Source organism: Ctenocephalides felis, unplaced genomic scaffold (genome assembly GCF_003426905.1).
Source record: "Ctenocephalides felis isolate EL2017-DRISC unplaced genomic scaffold, ASM342690v1 CF-g0.4_SCAFFOLD_00845, whole genome shotgun sequence".
NCBI lineage: Eukaryota > Metazoa > Arthropoda > Insecta > Siphonaptera > Pulicidae > Ctenocephalides > Ctenocephalides felis.
Window position 1 is genome coordinate 53,470,130 of NW_020536999.1, and position 19,458 is coordinate 53,489,587.

Sequence of the window (19,458 nt, forward strand, 5' to 3'; positions counted from 1 at the left end):
AATATTGTCTTGAGTTAGAATATGAAATGTTGGGTTAAAATTGACTAAAATTAGTTTTTTTATTTAAAATTGAGAAAGTTAAATAAAAAATTGAATTAACAAAGAATAATAATAATAATAATAATAGTGTAGAATATAAATTATGAAATGCTGTAGGTGGCTAAATGCCCTATGTAAGCGAGGCCAAATACTAATCGGTACAATCATAACTAATATCTTGTGACTAGGTTTTAAATGTTTAAAATAGACTCAATGGTTTTTGGCGAATATAGACTAAAATATAGCATTTTGCTGCTAATTCTCAGAAAACTCTTCAAAAAGTTAATATTGTCTTGAGTTAGAATATGAAATGTTGAGTTAAAATTGACTAAAATTAGTTTTTTTATTTAAAATTGAGAAAGTTAAATAAAAAATTGAATTAACAAATAATAATAATAATAATAATAATAGTGTAGAATATAAATTATGAAATGCTAAATGCCCTATGTAAGCAAGGCCAAATACTAATCGGTACAATCATAACTAATATCATTTGACTAGGTTTTAAATGTTTAAAATAGACTCAATGGTTTTTGGCGAATATAGACTAAAATATAGCATTTTTCTGCTAATTCTCAGAAAATTGGTTGACCGATTGGTTATTCAATGCAAGCCCTTATCCATAATGTAAAAGGTTTAGTAAGTTTTTCCATTTTATTAAAAACTTCAAGAGTTTACTTTTTACACTCCTATTACGATGGTTGTATGGAGTTATGCAATAATTAATAGAATAGTATAAATTACAATGTTGTATTTAGAGTGCTGTTTCTGAAAATTGCATATATAAAATGGACTGTTTAAAATCGATTATTCTCAGCCCTATATTTTGAGGATACGCACTGTCGCAGTCCTATACCAGATCTATCAGACGGGAGCTTACACTTCGGCAAAATCATTAACTTTGTTAATTTCTAATGATGTTATATTAGTACTAAAAGCTTTTCGTGTACAATACTAAAGTTAATGGAAAAGAAAAATGCTTTCACAGTTCGAATTATATTGGGAAAACATGCAATTAGGTTTACGAAGCTGCAGATATGATTAGGAATTGATACATGACTTTAACTATTTACATGGATTCGAATTCAAGGTAAATTCTTTCCATACGAGCAAAATCATTACTTGTCTTTATTGAGCAGTCATATTTTTATTCAAAAGACATTTATTGTGAGTTAGAGAACTTTTTCCTAAAATTGTAAAGAAATGAGTACGCAATTAAGGTATTAGTTTCCACCATCATTATATGTCTTTTATAATATTTTAGTTTTTGCTAGATCATAGCCATCATTCAACGAAAAGCTCCAAATGTCTGTTGAAAATTGCAATGAAAATTGCAATAAAGCACAAGATCAGTAAATCATAATTATTGAATAACAGAAATTATGTACAATTTATTCTGAATATATAATTTTGAAACCAGAATCTAAAACTTTCTAAATTGAAATTATCTTCTACGCATTTATTCTTATAATTCTATTTGCAATCTGATAGAAATTCTTTACTTATGTTTTTTCATAAAAGAAGCCATTTAAGTACTGGCTGTTAATATACAGAAAAATACCAAATTTAATTCTCAAATGTGCATGTCTATGACCGATTCTAAAATCGCAAAACAGAAGTCAAAACTGTTTCTAGAATCGTTTCATAGAAATCGGAATAATTAAGGCAATTATATGACTTTAACGGGGCAACTTTATATATCTAATTACAGCATACAAGTGCGAGTAATTAAATTCCATGCTGGAGTAGTCTATTGAATTGCATAAAATGTACATTCATTTTAGTAAAGGAAACGAAATGCATAGAATTCGAATTTATGTCAAATCTATATACATTCATATATAGACACATATTTGTAGTGAAAATATATTTTCACTATATATAACGAGAACAAATTGTGTTGATTTTTTGGTAAATGTAAGGTTTTTGATGTCTGATGGACGTGTATACAAAATCAATAAGTGAAATATAAAAGAAGTTTTTGATTTTGCATTAAATTAAATTTAAGAAGTAAAGCCAATAAATTGGACCAAAAAATGAAGACAAGGTTAGTGGTGGACAATTTGTACAACTTAGTCTTATGAAAAACGGATGCTATCCGATTGTCAAATTTTCTGAAAAAGAATAAGAAATTATATAAAGTTGGTCAACCTTTTTCACCTGGACACAAAAATTGTATATAAAATAAATAGGGAAAAACGGGGCCTAAAGATCCGCGGCTGAAAAGATCCACCACCGATATCTTAAAAAGAAGTAAAGAATCGGGAGGTAAAAGGCACTATTTGAGAATCCATAAAAATAAATCTATAACAATTCTTCCGTTGTTAGGTTTTTTGGTTTTGAGAACTGTTGTTTATACGAGATCTTAATATAATGTTCAAGTATACATGCATTAAATTGATTTTGAGATAAATTCGAAAGAATTTTTTATATAACCTCTGTAAAGCTCAATGTGGGTGAGGTAAAAGAGATCAATTGAATCTTTACTCTGTCAAAGGTGTAAACAATTGAAAATGTTAAATAAAAAAGAAAATTAAGTTGAAAAAGCAATTTTACATAAATTAAAAAAATTAAACTAATAGCTATTCCAAGCCGACTGAATAATACTAGATAAAGGTTAAGACAGTGTTATCTTAGGGAAAAATGTTCCTAAAGAATTTATATTTTGCATTGATTAAATAATGTAGCTATTATTTCGTAAAATTTCTTTAAATTGTAACATAAGACATTGGACCTATTTGATCTCTTTTCCCCCACTGTGGTGTAAAAATGACCAGGTGACAAGTTTTTGAAAAGCAGCAATATGAACGTAGTCTGATAGGTGTTTGTTACATATGTGTTATTTGTTATAATAAATTGGTTTGGTTTTCACAGCCCTCCTACTCTACAACTAAATAAAAAAAGGAATATTTTGACCTGAATCTTTCAGGTTATGAGAGCACGTCAATTTGTAATTCAACTAGTTAAATTTTAGACTATTTATTAAGCAACTGAGTTTTATGAAACTGTTCATAAATTATTCTTATTAATATAAAATCTTCCATTTAATTTTGAAGCTAGTGGTGCATGGCATATTGCCTATTGCTGGAACTTCTCGTACTGAAAACTAAATTTTAAAAAGAAACTTTACAATATTTAGAAAAAATTATATTCTTGAAAAATTTTGAAATTTTTGAAAAAAATAGTTTTTTTTAAAAAATTTGTTTTGTATATATCTCGATTTTGTATTTTGATTTTTTTTTTTTAAATTTTGAACATTTTTTAAGCAACCGCGCTGCATTCCCCTATGCTGATTTGGAGCCGAAATATAAATGCGTCTAAGTCGACTAACGTGTAAACAAAATGTACACAAAATTTGTACTTATTATTATAATATTTATAAAATATCTGATCATACGATGTAAATATGTCTTATGACCATTTTTGATCTCCAAATGGCATTATTTTTTACTTTATTTATTGGACCTTCGGAGACAGTGGACCTGCCTTTACAAAAATTTTACCAGTTGTTCATTTGGTACATACAAATAAAATATTTTATGAATTGTTCAATGCGGACGCTCCGTTATCTCAAAAACATTTTTGGCACTTTTACCCCGTATCTCCAAAACGGCTAGACCTGCCTTTGGCAAAAACTAATCAGCACGTTTCCTTATTAGTAGGAATCGAATGTTTTTTAAAGTATTCAAATCGTCGACGGAAATTTGTATCCACACCCACACACACACACAAACACGCACACATACACACAACACATACATCCATTTTTTCTGAGGTATGCCAAAATGTTCAAAAACCTTTGAAATGTAAAGATATGCAAAAATATTCATTTTAAACTTTTATCTGATTATTATAACTTATCCTACGAGAAGTTAATTATTCTTAATATTATGATACTATCATTTAATTTTAAAAATAGGGAAATTCCAAAATAGTCTATGTTATCTTTCTCCTGGATTTCTAGGTACCAACTTATAAATGCATTATAAAATTGTCTCAATATTGTAAAGAAATAATGTAAATCGAAGCATAACACACTTACTGCTTTTAACAATGCATTTCCCACGAAGTGTATGTGTCAGTTTTAAAAAGAAATTGAAGATATAATTGTCGCCATATGTGCCTTTTGATGTTCTGCCTCCTGTGTGACATGTGTACACAGATAATAGCATATGCATCCAATTTGCGTTATAATGAGCTATGTGATAAATTAATCAGATCATCGTTCGTTTGAGTGCGGATTTGTACTAGAAACACTCTTGCGGGCTATTTTGAATGACGTTTGATTTACTTGCTCTGACAAATCGGTACAAATTACCAGGATTTAATTATGGACTGCACATGCGATCCACGATCACTTTGCTAACATAGACATACGAGTTATGTCTGATTTATGACAGATAATTAAGTGATACTGCTATCGGAATCTGTTTGAGGTAAACTACAGGTTAACGTTTGCTAGCGATTCGATGTTCAATAGAAATTATAATTTAACTCATAGTATATTGATTGGCAAAATTTAATAATGGCAAACTGATTAACAATGCATCAATAACAACGCGTCCATTAAAAATTTAGATCGAACACATTTTTAACTTCCCGAAGGAGAAGTTTATGTTTTCATCAAAAAATCCGATTCGCTAAGTTTATGTTTTCTAGACGTTTCAAGCCATTCTGAATCAGATGAGACCAAATGTGGACAAAGTATTTGTGTGTGTGTGTGAACAGATTTTTTACTCTAAATCGACGTTTCTACATTTGTCCACGTTTTAGCTAAATATTCTGAATTGATTTTAAATATTCAAAAACCGTTCGAAATTTTTTTTTTTAGGAATTGTGGTGATTAATTTTGGACAAAGATCGGTCAAGCAGTTTCTTCGTAATTAACTGTTGAAATTTTTTGATGAAATTTTTTATGTTGATTGACTTCATGGTCCTGAAAAACTTACTAAAATCTTACGGCCCTACGGCAAGTAGTTTGAAAAAAAAAAGATTGTCAAAAATTGTGTAAAGAGTCTGTTTTGTGATGTGATAAATCACAAAATTTAAAAATCACAAATTTAAAAGCAATTTTTTGGATTAGCGGAAAAATGGGTATACAAAACTGCTCTAGTTATGTAAGAAATGTTACCATTAATTTAAATCATTAAGTAGTATCTACATGATGTACGTATTCATGCAGTTGAAAATTTCATCTAAATATCTAAATCTCTATTTCGGTTGATTAAGTCAATTATTAGTATTACACATTTCGGGAAGTTTAGGCAACTTGCCTTAAACCAAAATGCCACTTTTAACTATTTACAATATCGTTTACTGAATTTGATGATAAATGCAATTTAGCTTGTCTCTATCATAGTTTTGTAATCATTTTCGCAGAACCTATAAAATAATCTAATGTACTAATGATAACTAACCATTATTATTAATTTAGTTGATACATTTTAATGTATACAAATTAAGCAATTAGCCAATATTATTAAATACCAAAATTTAATATATATTTTTTCATTCAATATATTTGAAAATATAACATTTATGTAGTAATTGAGATTACATAGGGTAGAGCAGCGCTTAAATGTCAATATTTGAAAGTAGAGGGAACAAGATGTATAATCAGCAATTGGATATAAACGGCCGTGTTTGAAAATCCATAACAAAAATATTTTCTTTCATTGTTAGTTTTTTTGTGTTGTTTTATTTGCACTGTTGTTTAGTTTACGAGACCCTAATTTATTATTTATTTATTATTAATATTATAAATATTATTTCAAGTGTTAATTTTGAGTTAGATTTAATAGTTTTCTTTATAAAAGCTCTATAAAAGCTTACACCTGGATAAGATAAACTTATACCTGGGTGTAAGAAATAAAAAATAGCAAATAGAAAAGTAAATTAAATTAAATAAAGCAATTTTACAGAAGATAAATAGTTTTTGCAATTTTGTTAATGAATATTTCTGTCAAAATACCAGATCAAGGATATTTAACAACAGTACTATCTCTATAAAAAATGCACCTAGTGAATTTATATTTTGCATTGATTAAATATTGCAGCTACTATTTTATAAAATTCCTTTAATATCAAAATTAAACATTGGACTTATTTCCCAATTTAGGCAAAAAGGACGAATTCTTGAAAAACAGTTAATAATACATTTTTAGAATGATGAAGTAGCTGGAGATTTTACTGACCACGGCCAGATTGTTGTTCGTTTGATATGTGTTATTTGTTGTAATATATGAAATCAAGGTTATATACATTGTTTTCTTTGTAAAAAATGTACCAATAAAATATTTTGCATTAGCTGAATAATGTAGCTATTATTTCGTAAAATCTTTTTAAATTAAAAACGAGATATTGGACTTAATTTTTCCCCGGTTGTCCAATCTCCCCGGGCCTGTGGTTGACTATGTGACCAGGTTACAAATTTTTATAAAACAGCAAAAAACACATTTCTATATTGAAGAGTTAGCTAGGTGTTTTACTGAACGTGATCAGATAGTTGTTTGTTTAATAAGTGGCATTTGTTGTTATAAAATTGAATTAGTTTTCGCAATATAATTGCTCAAAGTTGAATTGCATCTTTGTGCCCCGCTCAATCCTAATTTGTTTTCGATGTTTTCGGAATTATGAATGTTCCATCTGCTAAGTATATGTTTTCTGTTAGATGATTTACAAATCTATTTTAAAAATAAGTAACAAATATTATGAAAAAAATAACGAAATGGAAAAAAGATTGATAACATATGCATGAATACTCTTTAATAAGGTGACCATACGGCTCGGTTAGATTTTTTGTCCCGTATTGTCCCGAATTTTTAAAAAGTAGATATAGGTTTAAATTGAATTTAAATTTAAATTACTTGATGATAACATTACAACTATCCTTCAAATATTTGAAATTTACAAAATTTATAAATAACAAAATTGCCGAATCCAAATTTCCACATTAATAAATTCTAACTTTTCAAAATTAGGAAAACTTATTGACTACCTGGCACAAGTGCTAATGTTTCAAGTTATGAAGAGAATCGAACAGAATTTTATACAAGATTAAAAACCAAAAAAATATATGGATCGAAAAATATAAGATAACATCATAGGTAAAAAAAGATTAAATATAGCATATAGTTGAACAGTAAAGATGTTACTAGAGGTTTTTAATTATAATTTAAAAACAAATTAATTCATTAAGAAAACTCTTTTGTATCCTTAAATATTGTTTATTTCTATTTTTTTAATATATTCAAGTTATTTAGCAGACTCCGTCCCACGGTTCCGGATTAGCATTGCTAAAAATTGACGTCCTGGTTTTGACTTAAAAAAATATAGTCATCTTATCTAGAAAAATATACAACAATTTTGATAGCTTATAAATAATCGTGAATAACATAATTTACATTACAAAATACAATCAAATCAAGGCTTTATAATCTATATTCAAAACAACGATATCCTAACATACTATTAGGACGTATCAATAGGCCAAACATGAGATAATCCTCCTGAGCCTGTTAATTACCAAAATAGGTAAACTTCACCATAGGCCCTCATTCTGTTACTAAAAGCACTAGCGTTGTAAAGAGCTTTGGCATAACACTCGAATTGATCTCGATCTCTCTCGAACACGGGATAGAGAGTTACCGATGCGAACTCTCTACCGACCGGAACGCCCGCGGCGGCGGTAGCGGGAGAGGCGACGGATTACCGTTTCAGCTGCGGAGATTCGCAGACAAATTGAAATTTAACGCATGTATTCCAAAGATATTTTCTTTGACTTCCTCGATTGAAGGTAATTGATTCGTACTGAGCACTTGGGGTGGAGCAGTAATTATAAACAATACGAGTAAAGTGTTTTTATTCAGCCTCATTGTCTTATTACAGGGAGAGATTAAATTGTAATGGGTGTTGCTAAAAGTCAAATTCCAATGGGTGAATGTATCATCAAATTTTATAACGAGAGATGGATTATAATTTTATGAAATACTGTAATGAAATAAAATTCGATTAATTTTTTTAATTAGATTTGGACTATATCAGTAGTATGTAAGATTATATGTAAAACCAAGGAAATTATGCAGTGACACTGTTATAAATAGTGATTTATAGTTTTTATTAAAATCTTGAAATTTATAGTTTTCAAGTGTTGTACTTTAAGAGGAGTATGTGAGTTTTAAAACCTTTGATTTTTTATTTGGTATCTTTAGTTTATAATTTGCAGACTATACAATGCGTTTCTGTTATATTAAATAAAAATAACCCAAGGGCATTAAATGAATAACTAAATAAAATAAAATTTTAACCTTTCCTTTTACTATATTTTACTGTATTTTTAACTTTCTAAGTACAAGTTTATGTTTTCGCAAAAAAGAAGTTATTCTGTATCGAATGAGACCTTGGAAGAAAAATTTGGAAGAAGTATATGTGTTTGTGTATGTATTTGAAAGTTCAACTTTTTTTGCCGTTTTCTCAAAAACCGCTGGGCAGATTTCAAAAGTTCAAATGTCAGTCGATGTATCTTCGTTGACTATTACATCTAAGGACGAATTAATAAAGACGAATGGTTCATATTAGGATCAGCATTTGTCAGTTTTGAACGATGATCGGCTAAGCCGTGTCCTTGTAATTAGCAGAAAAGTGTAACATTTTTCTGCCACCATTTAGGTCAATTTTAAAAATTCAAAGTTATTGGTTGGAAAGTTGTTGATTAGTAAGGCAAAGATTGGCCAAGTATGTTTGTAATTAAATGTCGAAAAAAATGTTTTTGACAATTTTAAAGATACTTTATATAACTATAGATTTTACATCATATTCTAATCAAAATCTTTGTAAGTTCTGTGGTATTTCTGCTAATTACCAGTTAGTATCTACTGATTTGTCGTCCATACTTTAAAAAAAATACCTTTTTAAAATTCAAAATATATAAAAAATTAGTTAAACAAATTAATTTAATTCATGTAATTATAGATATTATAAGTATCTTCAAAAAGCATCAGTTGGAAATCGTATTGATTATTATTTTCTAGTGAAAGCAACAATTTAACTTCCCGAAGGAGAAATTCATCAAAAAATCCGATTTGCTAATTTCATGTTTTCTCGACGTTTCAAGCCATTCTGCATCGAATGACACCACATTTCCTACAAAGTATGTGCATGTGTGTGTGTATGTGAAAAGAATTTTTGCATCGAGGTTTGCTCAAGAACGCCAAAACCGATTTCAAAAATTTAAAAGCTATTTGATGTATCTCAATGAGGACTATCGTTTGTCAGTTTTGTGCAATGATTTGCCAAGACATTTCTTTGTAATTTGAAGAAAAGTGTTAAACTTTTCGTTCATATTTATGCTCATATTACCAAATCTATTTTAAAAAATCAAAAACTGTTCGAAAGGTATTAGTTTGGAATGATATTGATTAGTTTTAGGTGAAAATCTACCGAGCCGTTTTCTAGTAATTAACTGTTGAAAAAAAAATTAAGCAGATTTTTATGGAACTTTTTTTGGCGATATATATAACATGGTCTTAAAGAACTTAAATATTACGACAAGTAGTTTAATTTTAAAAATTCATCAAAGTTTGAGAAAATAATTAGTAATGATAGAGTACTTGATACTAAACATAATAAACATACTAAATCATTGAAGTCCAACTGAAACTGGTTCAATTATATAAATTATTGATTTTTCAAAACTTGCTTTTAGAAAATACTCCGAGTCAACGTGTTTGTTTGTTTTCAATTATGTGTTATAAATCTACTCGGAATACTTTTAATCACTCATAAATTAATTCATTTTTTATTGATTAAGTATATTATTTACACATACCGGGAAGTTCATGTAACTTGCCTCAAGGCAAAATACCAATACCAACTAGTTTTGGTTGTGTACCCCGTTGTTTGGTTTTTGATTCAGAATGGCTTGAATCCGTCGAGAAAACATAAAATTAGCGAATCGAATTTTTTGATGAAAATATAAACTTCTCCTTCGGGAATTTAAAAATTAACAACTACAGAAAATATTTTTATTGTGCATTTGTATCTGTTGATAAACGTTGCTGTTTATCACCTGATAGCAACGTTATAAGAATTAAGGTGATGGCTGGTTAAGGGTCTTTTTTTCCTATATTGTTTTTTATTATTATTGTATTTTATTATTGTAACTTGTTTTTGAAATATCGGTGGTGAACCTTTTTACCCGCGGACCTCTAAGCCCCGCTCTACTCTATCTCTCTCAAATCATAGTTATAGTTATTATGTAAATAAAATCCTAATCAAACAAATTCGTCTTTCAATATCTTAGTTTCATTTCCAAACGCATCGAAAATTATTACACGACTTAAAAGTGTTACCATCGCAACTCCATCAGCATTTACACTAATGCTTTTATATTGCATCGCGCCGGTCTGTGAACAGGAAAGAGGGTTTCAGGAACAAACGAACGAAAAAAAATAAATAAAACAGAAAAAAGCAGCAAATACTAAATTGCACATCGTGCAGTACCGGGTGTCGACGTTTTCTGTAATTAATACAAATTGATATTGCGAGTGATTCTTCACAAAAGCCTGCGATTCTTTTTTCCAGTGGTGCGACCATCAAACGATTTTAATTCAGTCTCTGTGATGAATGCCGGTGTGATAAAAAGACACTAGTTTTTAACTGCCAATTAATACAGGTATATGTAGACGTATATATACACATGTAAAAAAATTTACAGATTTGCACTAATTTATTGAAATTATATTGAAGTATTTAGTTATTTGGATATTGGAAAGCTTTTCCATAAATAATTTTGCGGTTGTGCTTACAACGCCTTTATTATTGTTTTGATATGATTTGATTTTTCTAATTGGGCAAATTTGATTAAAATTCAATACTTTGTAATTCAACGATGATTTTATTAAATATCCATATTTTCTGTACACTTTTTTGTTTATGTATATAAAATTATGGCATACTTAGTCTAACTCGGAGCTAGATCCAGATATTCTCTATCCAAGCATGTTTCTATTTATAAAATATATTATATTATACTATACATTATAAATCCATTTTCATATTTTTATTGTATATAGAAATATTTTACGATATTGTTCAAATTTCCAATGTTGTTCTCAAAAAATAAATTGAAACTCATCACTTAAGATGATCCTCAAAATGGTTCAGGCCATAGTGCCATTTACAATTTATGCAAAACAAGCAGGTTCATATCAAAATAAAAATTAATGTATTAAGCGTCTTGACAATAAAATAATGATTTATACTATTATTAATATTTTAATCTTTTATAAATAATTTATTGTTCATCATTAGGCAAACTTTAATACATCTATTTTATACATCAAATAAATTATATTTCTTCTATAAAGTATTGCCACTAATTTTATAGTAAAGAAACAGAAAAGACAAAAAGCTGCTGCATTCATTTTCATGAAGTTTCATATTTGCTCTAAAAGATGTAGGAGGGACAGGGGCTGGTTTTAACAATTTTTTAAACTAATATTTTAAAATCCACTGTTCATATTTCTACAAAATAAAGATGAATAGTTGCTATTTCTCTACTAAATCAAGTCAGAATAATTTCAAAAATGTTGTTAATTATTTCACAATCAATCAATTTCGTGAAAAGGTGCGTCGTTACAACTTATCCTGTATTTGGGTCTAGTTTTAACATGTACTGGAGCAATTAGTAACGATAAAAAACGACAATAATACCTCTGATTCTCTATTTATTTTTAAGAAAATAGACTTGTTTTTAAGTAATTATTTATAATTCAAAGTAAGCTACAACAATTATTATCATAATACGAACAAAATATAGTGTCTCCTGTAACTCAATTTACATTTGCCTAAATTTTATGAATTAGATATTCCACCCAATTGTTTTCATTTTGTATATAATTTTTGTATGGTACAACGAGTCATGATGTAGTGCAAAATTGTTGCACTATCTCAAAGATTGATAAAATTGAAACAAAATGAGATATATAAAATTTAAAGTCGGTAATAATAATGCAAACCGAAATTTCATGATAGTACAATTTTATATTAGCTGTTTAAAATGACGGACCTGCCCAGTTCTGTATATTGCGAGAGAATAGCTATGACAATATTAAGCAGGACGGTTTACATGTCCAATCAAAATAATAAAATATTGTATTATCTTTTAAGATCCTTTTGAAAAACGCAAGTTACTAGTTACCCCCGTTAGATATAGCCTCATAGCTCCCCTATGACCAAACAGAGTCAATGGTGATAAACAACAAAATACATTAGGTAGTTGGATTTTGCGCTCTTTTATTTAGTTTATGATACTTGAATATAATTTTTGGTTAATTGTTTCATCATATGTATTATTATTAACTTCGATACAAACTTACACGAGGGTGGAGAATAAAGGACCAACTAAACCTTCACACTCCCAAAGAAAGAAAATAATAAAAATAATAAAAAGTAAATTAGGTCAAAAAAGCAAAATCATAAGATAAGATAAACTAATTAAATAATTATTCCAACTCTGCTGATTATTTCTGATGAAGTACTAGATCATGTTACATGGAGCAAGTGATTTTTTTTTTCGAACAACAGCATTAAAACATTTTTTGACTATTATGAATTAGCTGGAAGTTCCACATAAGATGGAAGTAAGACAGTTGTTGTTTGATATATCTTATTTGTTGGAGTATAATTGGTTTGGTATTTATAATATAATTGCTCAGATTCTTATATATATATATATATATATATATATATATATAGTAATTTGATATGTCATGCTGCTAATATATATATATATATATATATATATATATATATATATATATATATATTAGCAGCATGACAGATTTCATTCGAATACTTAGACTCACTTAAAAATACTTCAGTCTGTATCAGTCTTTCCATATTTCATGAAAGATATATTTCACGAAACACTTTCAATCTCTACTTTGAAATCCTCGCTCTACTGAGTGGAAAATGAGAAGTGAATTTAATAAAATTTCCAATTGTTCGACTCATTTTTTCATAAGTTTTTCTCAGTTTTTTTGTTTGCTGCATTGGGTGCCATAGAATAGACATATGGAGTGTGCTTTAAACACTTTAGAAATATAATTGATGGTGTAGAACAAGCAACAAAAATTCGATGTGATTATTATGGTGACTTAACTTTGTGTCGAGGACTATACGCATTCGATTTGGTCATTTTATTCTCATTATACAGATATATATATATATATATATATATATATATATATTCAGATCAGACTCCCAAAGGAGGTGTCGTGGTCTTACCGGTGGAAAACCAAAAAATATTTTGTAAAACAGATCACTATCACTATCTTGAGTTCTAAATATAAATTATAATAGTTTAATATGTTGAAATGTTAGTATCAATTAAGTATCAACTTTTAAATGAATGTTTTCTTTGAATGAATGTGTTTCATAATTGGAAAAAACTCAAAAATTTCTTCAAATCGATCAATTGATCATCCGTATGTTTTGATATAATTTAATAAGAATTAATAATGTTTGTAATAACTATTGTTTGCACTGTTTATTTTTAAATATTATATATTATAATACAGGTCCGTATATTGTGAATATTTAGTCAATATTCTATTAGTAACAATAATTTATTAGGTTTAGCAAATTGTTATTCTTGTACATACCTTACATGTTTTACAATCTTAGTAATTTAATTAGTTTGTTCTCAATAATTTCTTTAGTGAAATCTGAAATTTTAGGTAAACTAAATAAATGAAATATTCATATTTTAAATTTAATTGAATTTAAAATTTTAGGTAAACACATATAAATAAACAACTTATATTTATTTATGTAAATGTCGATCGTCAGTATCAAGTTCATATATTTTCGTACATATTAGAAAATGCTCTTAATATTAAAATTTAAATTAAATGACGATTTAAATGAAATAACTTAACTTTTAAATAGTTTGCAACCTATAATATAATAAAAACTTAATTATTATGAAAAGAAGTTTAATACATGGACTTCTTTTATTTGTATTCCCATTTCGATGGATTCCTTTGTAATAAATTAATTTTTCTATTTTTACCTATTACTTTCTAAAGTAAATAAATATTCTTATTACTAATGACCAGAAATACTAGTTATTCATGAATCAATATATGCAACATATTTATGAATTATTACAATGTTGCTGTAAAATAAATCACTAAAGAGTTAACCAGAACGTTAAAGAAATAGGACAAATGAAAAAGTAATTGTAAATAGTCAAATTTCCATAAAAGGAATAGTATTTGCTTTATTAACTAAATAATAACTTGTATAATAATTAGGATTTTTAAAATTTTGAACTAGGGGTTTCCTTATTTTTTGATAAAAATATTTTTTTAATTTTTCAATTTTTCTATTTAACGTTTTGAAATAACGGGATGTCCCCATATTCGAAAACTATACATGATAAATAATAAATAAAAAAATTGTATATTATTAACTTCCCGTAGGGCAAGTTATAGTAATCGCAAAAAAATCGAAAATGAAAATTTTTGCATTTCTCGACGTTTCAAAGGTTTCTGAATATTTTGGCATACCTTAGAAAAAATGGATGTATGTGTGTGTGTGTGTGTGTGTGTGTGTGTGCGTGTGTGTATGTACGTGCGGATACAAATTTTTGTCGACGATTTCGGGAACACCAATCAATTGATTTGAATTTTTCAAAAAACATTCGATTTGTATTGATAAGGAGACGTGCTGATTAGTTTTTGGCGAAGTCAGGTCTAGCCGTTCCGAAGATACGGGGCAACAAGTGCCGAAAACGGTAACTCAGTTTTTAAGAGAACGGAGCGTCCGATTTTAATAATTCAAAAAACATTTTACTTGTATTGACAAGGTGAAGAATTGATCAAATTTTCATGAAGGCAGTTCTAGCGGTTTCGGAGATCTAATAAAAAAAGTATAAAAAATGCCATTTGGCGGTCAAAAATGATCATTAGACATATTGATCAAATATTGACATCAAATTATCAGATATTTTATAGAGATTTTAACAATAAGTATAATTTTGGTTCACATTCCTATGGGTTCCGTACCAATGTTTACGCGTTAGACGTCGACGCGGCGCTTACGCAGTTTGATATTTCGTCTTTATGCAGTTAAAGCAGTACGATTGCCTTGAAAAAAAGTTTAGATCTTTCAAAATATGTCAAAATAAAGAAAAAAATTTTTTTTTTTTTAAATTAAAAAAAAAATTAAAAAAAATTTTTTTTTTTCAAAAAAAAGTAATTTTTTGTCAAAAATCTTATTTTTTCGAAGTAAATTTTTTTCAAAAATGTTAATCGTTTTTAAAAAAATAATAATTTTTTGAACGGGAAGTTCCAGCAATTTGCCTTAAGGTACGATGCCTTAATTGCCTTAAGACAGAATTCCACTTACAGCTAGTTATACACATATTTCATCATCTAAATATTGATAGAACTCCCTCATTACTTCCATAAATAACCATTTTCCATAACAAATATGCAACAAACATGGAAAGTCATCAAAATTAAATAAATAATTTTCTGAAGAAAAAATACCAGATATTTAAAAATAATGAATTAAAAATTATATTATATCAAAATTAAACTCTTATTAAAAATTAATAACCGTTAATGGGTGGTACTCGTAAGGGTTTTGAGCTGATTTACACTCTAGCTCAATTGAGGGAAGCATAATGTAGGTTATCTCCCATTGTCATTTCACACCGCAGTGTCCGAAAGGGGCTATTTTGAACTGGAAACATTTTTTATCTATATTTTCAAGTAAAAATGGACATTGCTACTGCACGATGCCAGGTTATCCAAAGCGGAGATCGAAATCACAACCTTGTCCACACGAGTCCGTGAGCTTAGCCAATACACCATAAAACATCCATGAATAATTAAAATGTGAACATAATATAATAGAACATGGAATCGAATTTAGAATATAATATCTAACCGTCCACTTTTATTTCTCTCTATTCTCATCTCTATATAATGTCATAGGGTAGTCCATGCATTATAAATGGTTTGTTACTTACAGTTGTCTAGACGATATTTTCTCGAAACGTGACCGAGTTGTCTGTTCTGTGAGTCGATGTTTACTTTTATTATTTATATTTTGCTAATAACATCAAAGTTAGTTCTGCAAGAGCGTATGGAATATAATTGGCTAATTAAGAGGATCATGTTTATTTCTCATTCAGTCAGCATGTATTATTTATTAATGATCATTTCGAACTTTCAGATGGCCTAACGAGTGAACCTGAAAGTAATTGACAAATTATATATAAATACAGACCTATATAAACAGATATAAATGTATATATATATATATATACAGTGCTGGATTTACAGTAGGGGCAGTCGGGGCTACTGCCCAGGGCGGCAAATTTTCGGGGGCGGCAAAATTTGGATAGTGAGAAGAAAATTATAATTAACTCACTTTTTTAATAACATTTTTAATTTCAAGAAATATAATTAACAAAACATTATGCAAATGCAATGCAAAATTTGGCAATTTGGTTAATATAAAGATTCGTAAGTGAGTTGAAACTTTAAGAAAAATATGTTCTTCAGATCTCGAGACCTCTTAAGATGACGAATTTGTGCACTTCCAAGCTCATAGCGCCGAAAAAAATTAATTATGTGTCTTACGGCAAGTTACTGAAACTTTCCGTACTGAAAATTATATTTTATAAAAAGCTTTAAAATTTTTTGAAAAATGATAAAAATTGAATTCAAAGAAAAATTTTTTTATATGTCGAAATTTTTTGAAAATTATTAAGTTTCATCTATTAAACTTATTAAAATTAAATTTCATTTGAATAATTCGATTTCTATTGATAGCGAGACGTGCTGATTAGTTATTGGCCAAGACAGGTCTAACTGTTTCGGAAATACTGGACAAAATGCCAAAAATAATAATACCGATTACTATGGCAAATACTTTTTCTTAGGACTAATCTCAGTACAAGAAAGCAAGCAAATTATTAAACTAACTTTTGAATAAGTTTCAATTTAAATAATTGGGATACTGATATTGTTATGGTATCGAACCAATATTTTATGACAAAATATTGCAAAATCAATAATATTATCATATTATTATGGATTATAATGTTATGTCCAATTACAATATTCCTATTACTAATAGTAACATATGTTACAAGTACTAAAAATCAGGTCAGTTCTATATTAGTAACATAAAAATTCAAAATAAAAAAAAATGATGGAAAAAAATACAATTGAACATAATATTATGATCCATAATAATATGATATTATTATCCAAACCATACACTTGTTCAAAACGTAATATAGACGTTCTTAAAATTGGACATTTTCAGATTGAAAAACAAAGATTATTTTAAAAGTTTTATTATATTGAATATTTGGACATTTAACATCAGCGTATTTTACATTTTTCATTACACATTTATATATGAATTAAATATAATTAATAAAATAATTAAATTGATAATCATTATACTTATAGCTAAGATGCAACTATTTTCCACACCACCCAGGAGGTATAGTTGCCAGGCGCGCTTTTTTTAATGTGGTGTCGCCGTACAAATTGAGTACAGCCCTAGTCCACTTACAAAATAACTTAAATTAATTAACTAAACCTAATTCAAGCCTAACTTAAATGACCCAAATGTAACATGAAAAATACCCCGCGAGATGATTAAATGTATATGAAGATCTTCTTTAGGAAAAACCCGTAGACGATGCAAGAACCTGCTAGAAATTAAAGGTAAAATTGTAATGTACTTTTGTAATTAAAGATAATTTTGTAATGAAGAGAAAAAAAAAGAAAAAAGAAAAAAAAGTATTTACATGATGTACCCCCCTAAGATCCACCATGTAAATACTTTAACTTCATAGGTTCCCAGCACTATGAAGCTTATAGAGGAGTGCATTTATAAAGGTCATAAAATTGTGTATTAAGTATTGTTATATGAATTAATTTTAAATAATTGTGAAAAAACGCGAAATCTATGCAAACTGGAAGGTCCTTGCCGTCTTCCCCACCCATTTTTAAAATAAAAAATAGTAAACTACCAGCCTAATGTATTCTAACCTAATTTTAACTTAATAATATATCCATGTGTACGTCCTCCAATTTTGTAGTCAATTTTCTGGTTGGTTCTAATCTTGTATGTATCTTCATCTCGTATGGATCTTGATGTTGATGTTTCACTGTATGTATCTTGATCTTGTATTATATCTTGATCTTGATTTGTAAATATTAAGGTTTTGCACTGTATATATCACGATATATCATTGTACACAACACTGTCTGGCACTGTATTTAACACGATTTTGCCCAAAATATATCTTATTTATAATATGTATATAAATCCGTCCACGAATCAAATATAAAGAATGAAAACGTAAATGGGGCCCTGATAAAATAATAATATAGTATATAATATAATAATAATATAGAAAATGATCGCAAAAAAAACTAATATCTTATGATCTATCGTCGCATGCAAGTAAGATACATATCTTAATATAACAAAATAATATAGAAAATGATCGCAAAAAACTAATATCTTATGATCTATCTTAGCAAGTAAGATACTTATCAACATAACGTTCTCCTGGTCGTGTGCTCCTGGTGGTGGTAAAGTGGTCCATCCTACTTAGCAATGTGATCTATCTTAGTAAGTAACAAACTTATCTGAATATAACAAACGTTCTTCTGGTCTTGTGCGCTCCTGGTTGCAAAGTGGTCCATTCTCTCCTTGTACACTGGTAATCACTAACGTCCTGGTAAACATTCTTCCGTTTTAGTAATAGTGTTTTAGGATCTATTCCTCTGGTAACTTCTGTGTTCAACCTAAAATTAAAATTTTATTTAATTCTATCAATATTAAAAAGATTTGTACATAGCTCAGAGTTTCTTACCATGTCCTGAAAATTGCCAAGTTCAACCACTTATAAATTCAGCATCTTCCACCAGGAGACTCATTGTGCGACCAGTAAAAGTAAAGTTAATTCTTGAAATTGTGTTCATTACATTACGACACGAAAAGTAATCAAAGTAAGTTGAAAACATTATAATAGAATTTTATAAATCTAAAAAAAAATTATTTTTTTCCATGGGCCACTTAGCGAAATAATTAAAAAATTAAATTTAATAATAATTGCAAACAAATAATATTAATTGTTAAATTATGTGCATGGAGTTGCGGTGCTTCTGGGAAAACAACGCAGGGGTCCATACACTCAGAGATACAAAACAAAAATTATTCAATTAATAAATTAAATTTAAATGTGAAACCCGACTACTTGGACCTGCCGTGGGGGGTAGGCGGCAGGAACGTAGCTTCAAACGCGCAATTTTCATCATAATACGATTCGTTCGTTTTTCGAAAATTAAAAAAAAAAAAAAAAGTGTGGACCAT

General features: G+C 28.3%; 1 long non-coding RNA gene across 1 annotated transcript; it reads right to left on the reverse strand.

Moving 5' to 3' along the window:
- Positions 1-18,535: 18,535 nt before the first annotated feature.
- LOC113363454 lies at positions 18,536-19,157 on the reverse strand. The gene is made up of 2 exons (XR_003365897.1): positions 18,959-19,157; positions 18,536-18,890 (listed from the first exon to the last, which is right to left on the reverse strand). It is a non-coding gene; the product is annotated as an uncharacterized LOC113363454 (long non-coding RNA).
- Positions 19,158-19,458: the final 301 nt, after the last annotated feature.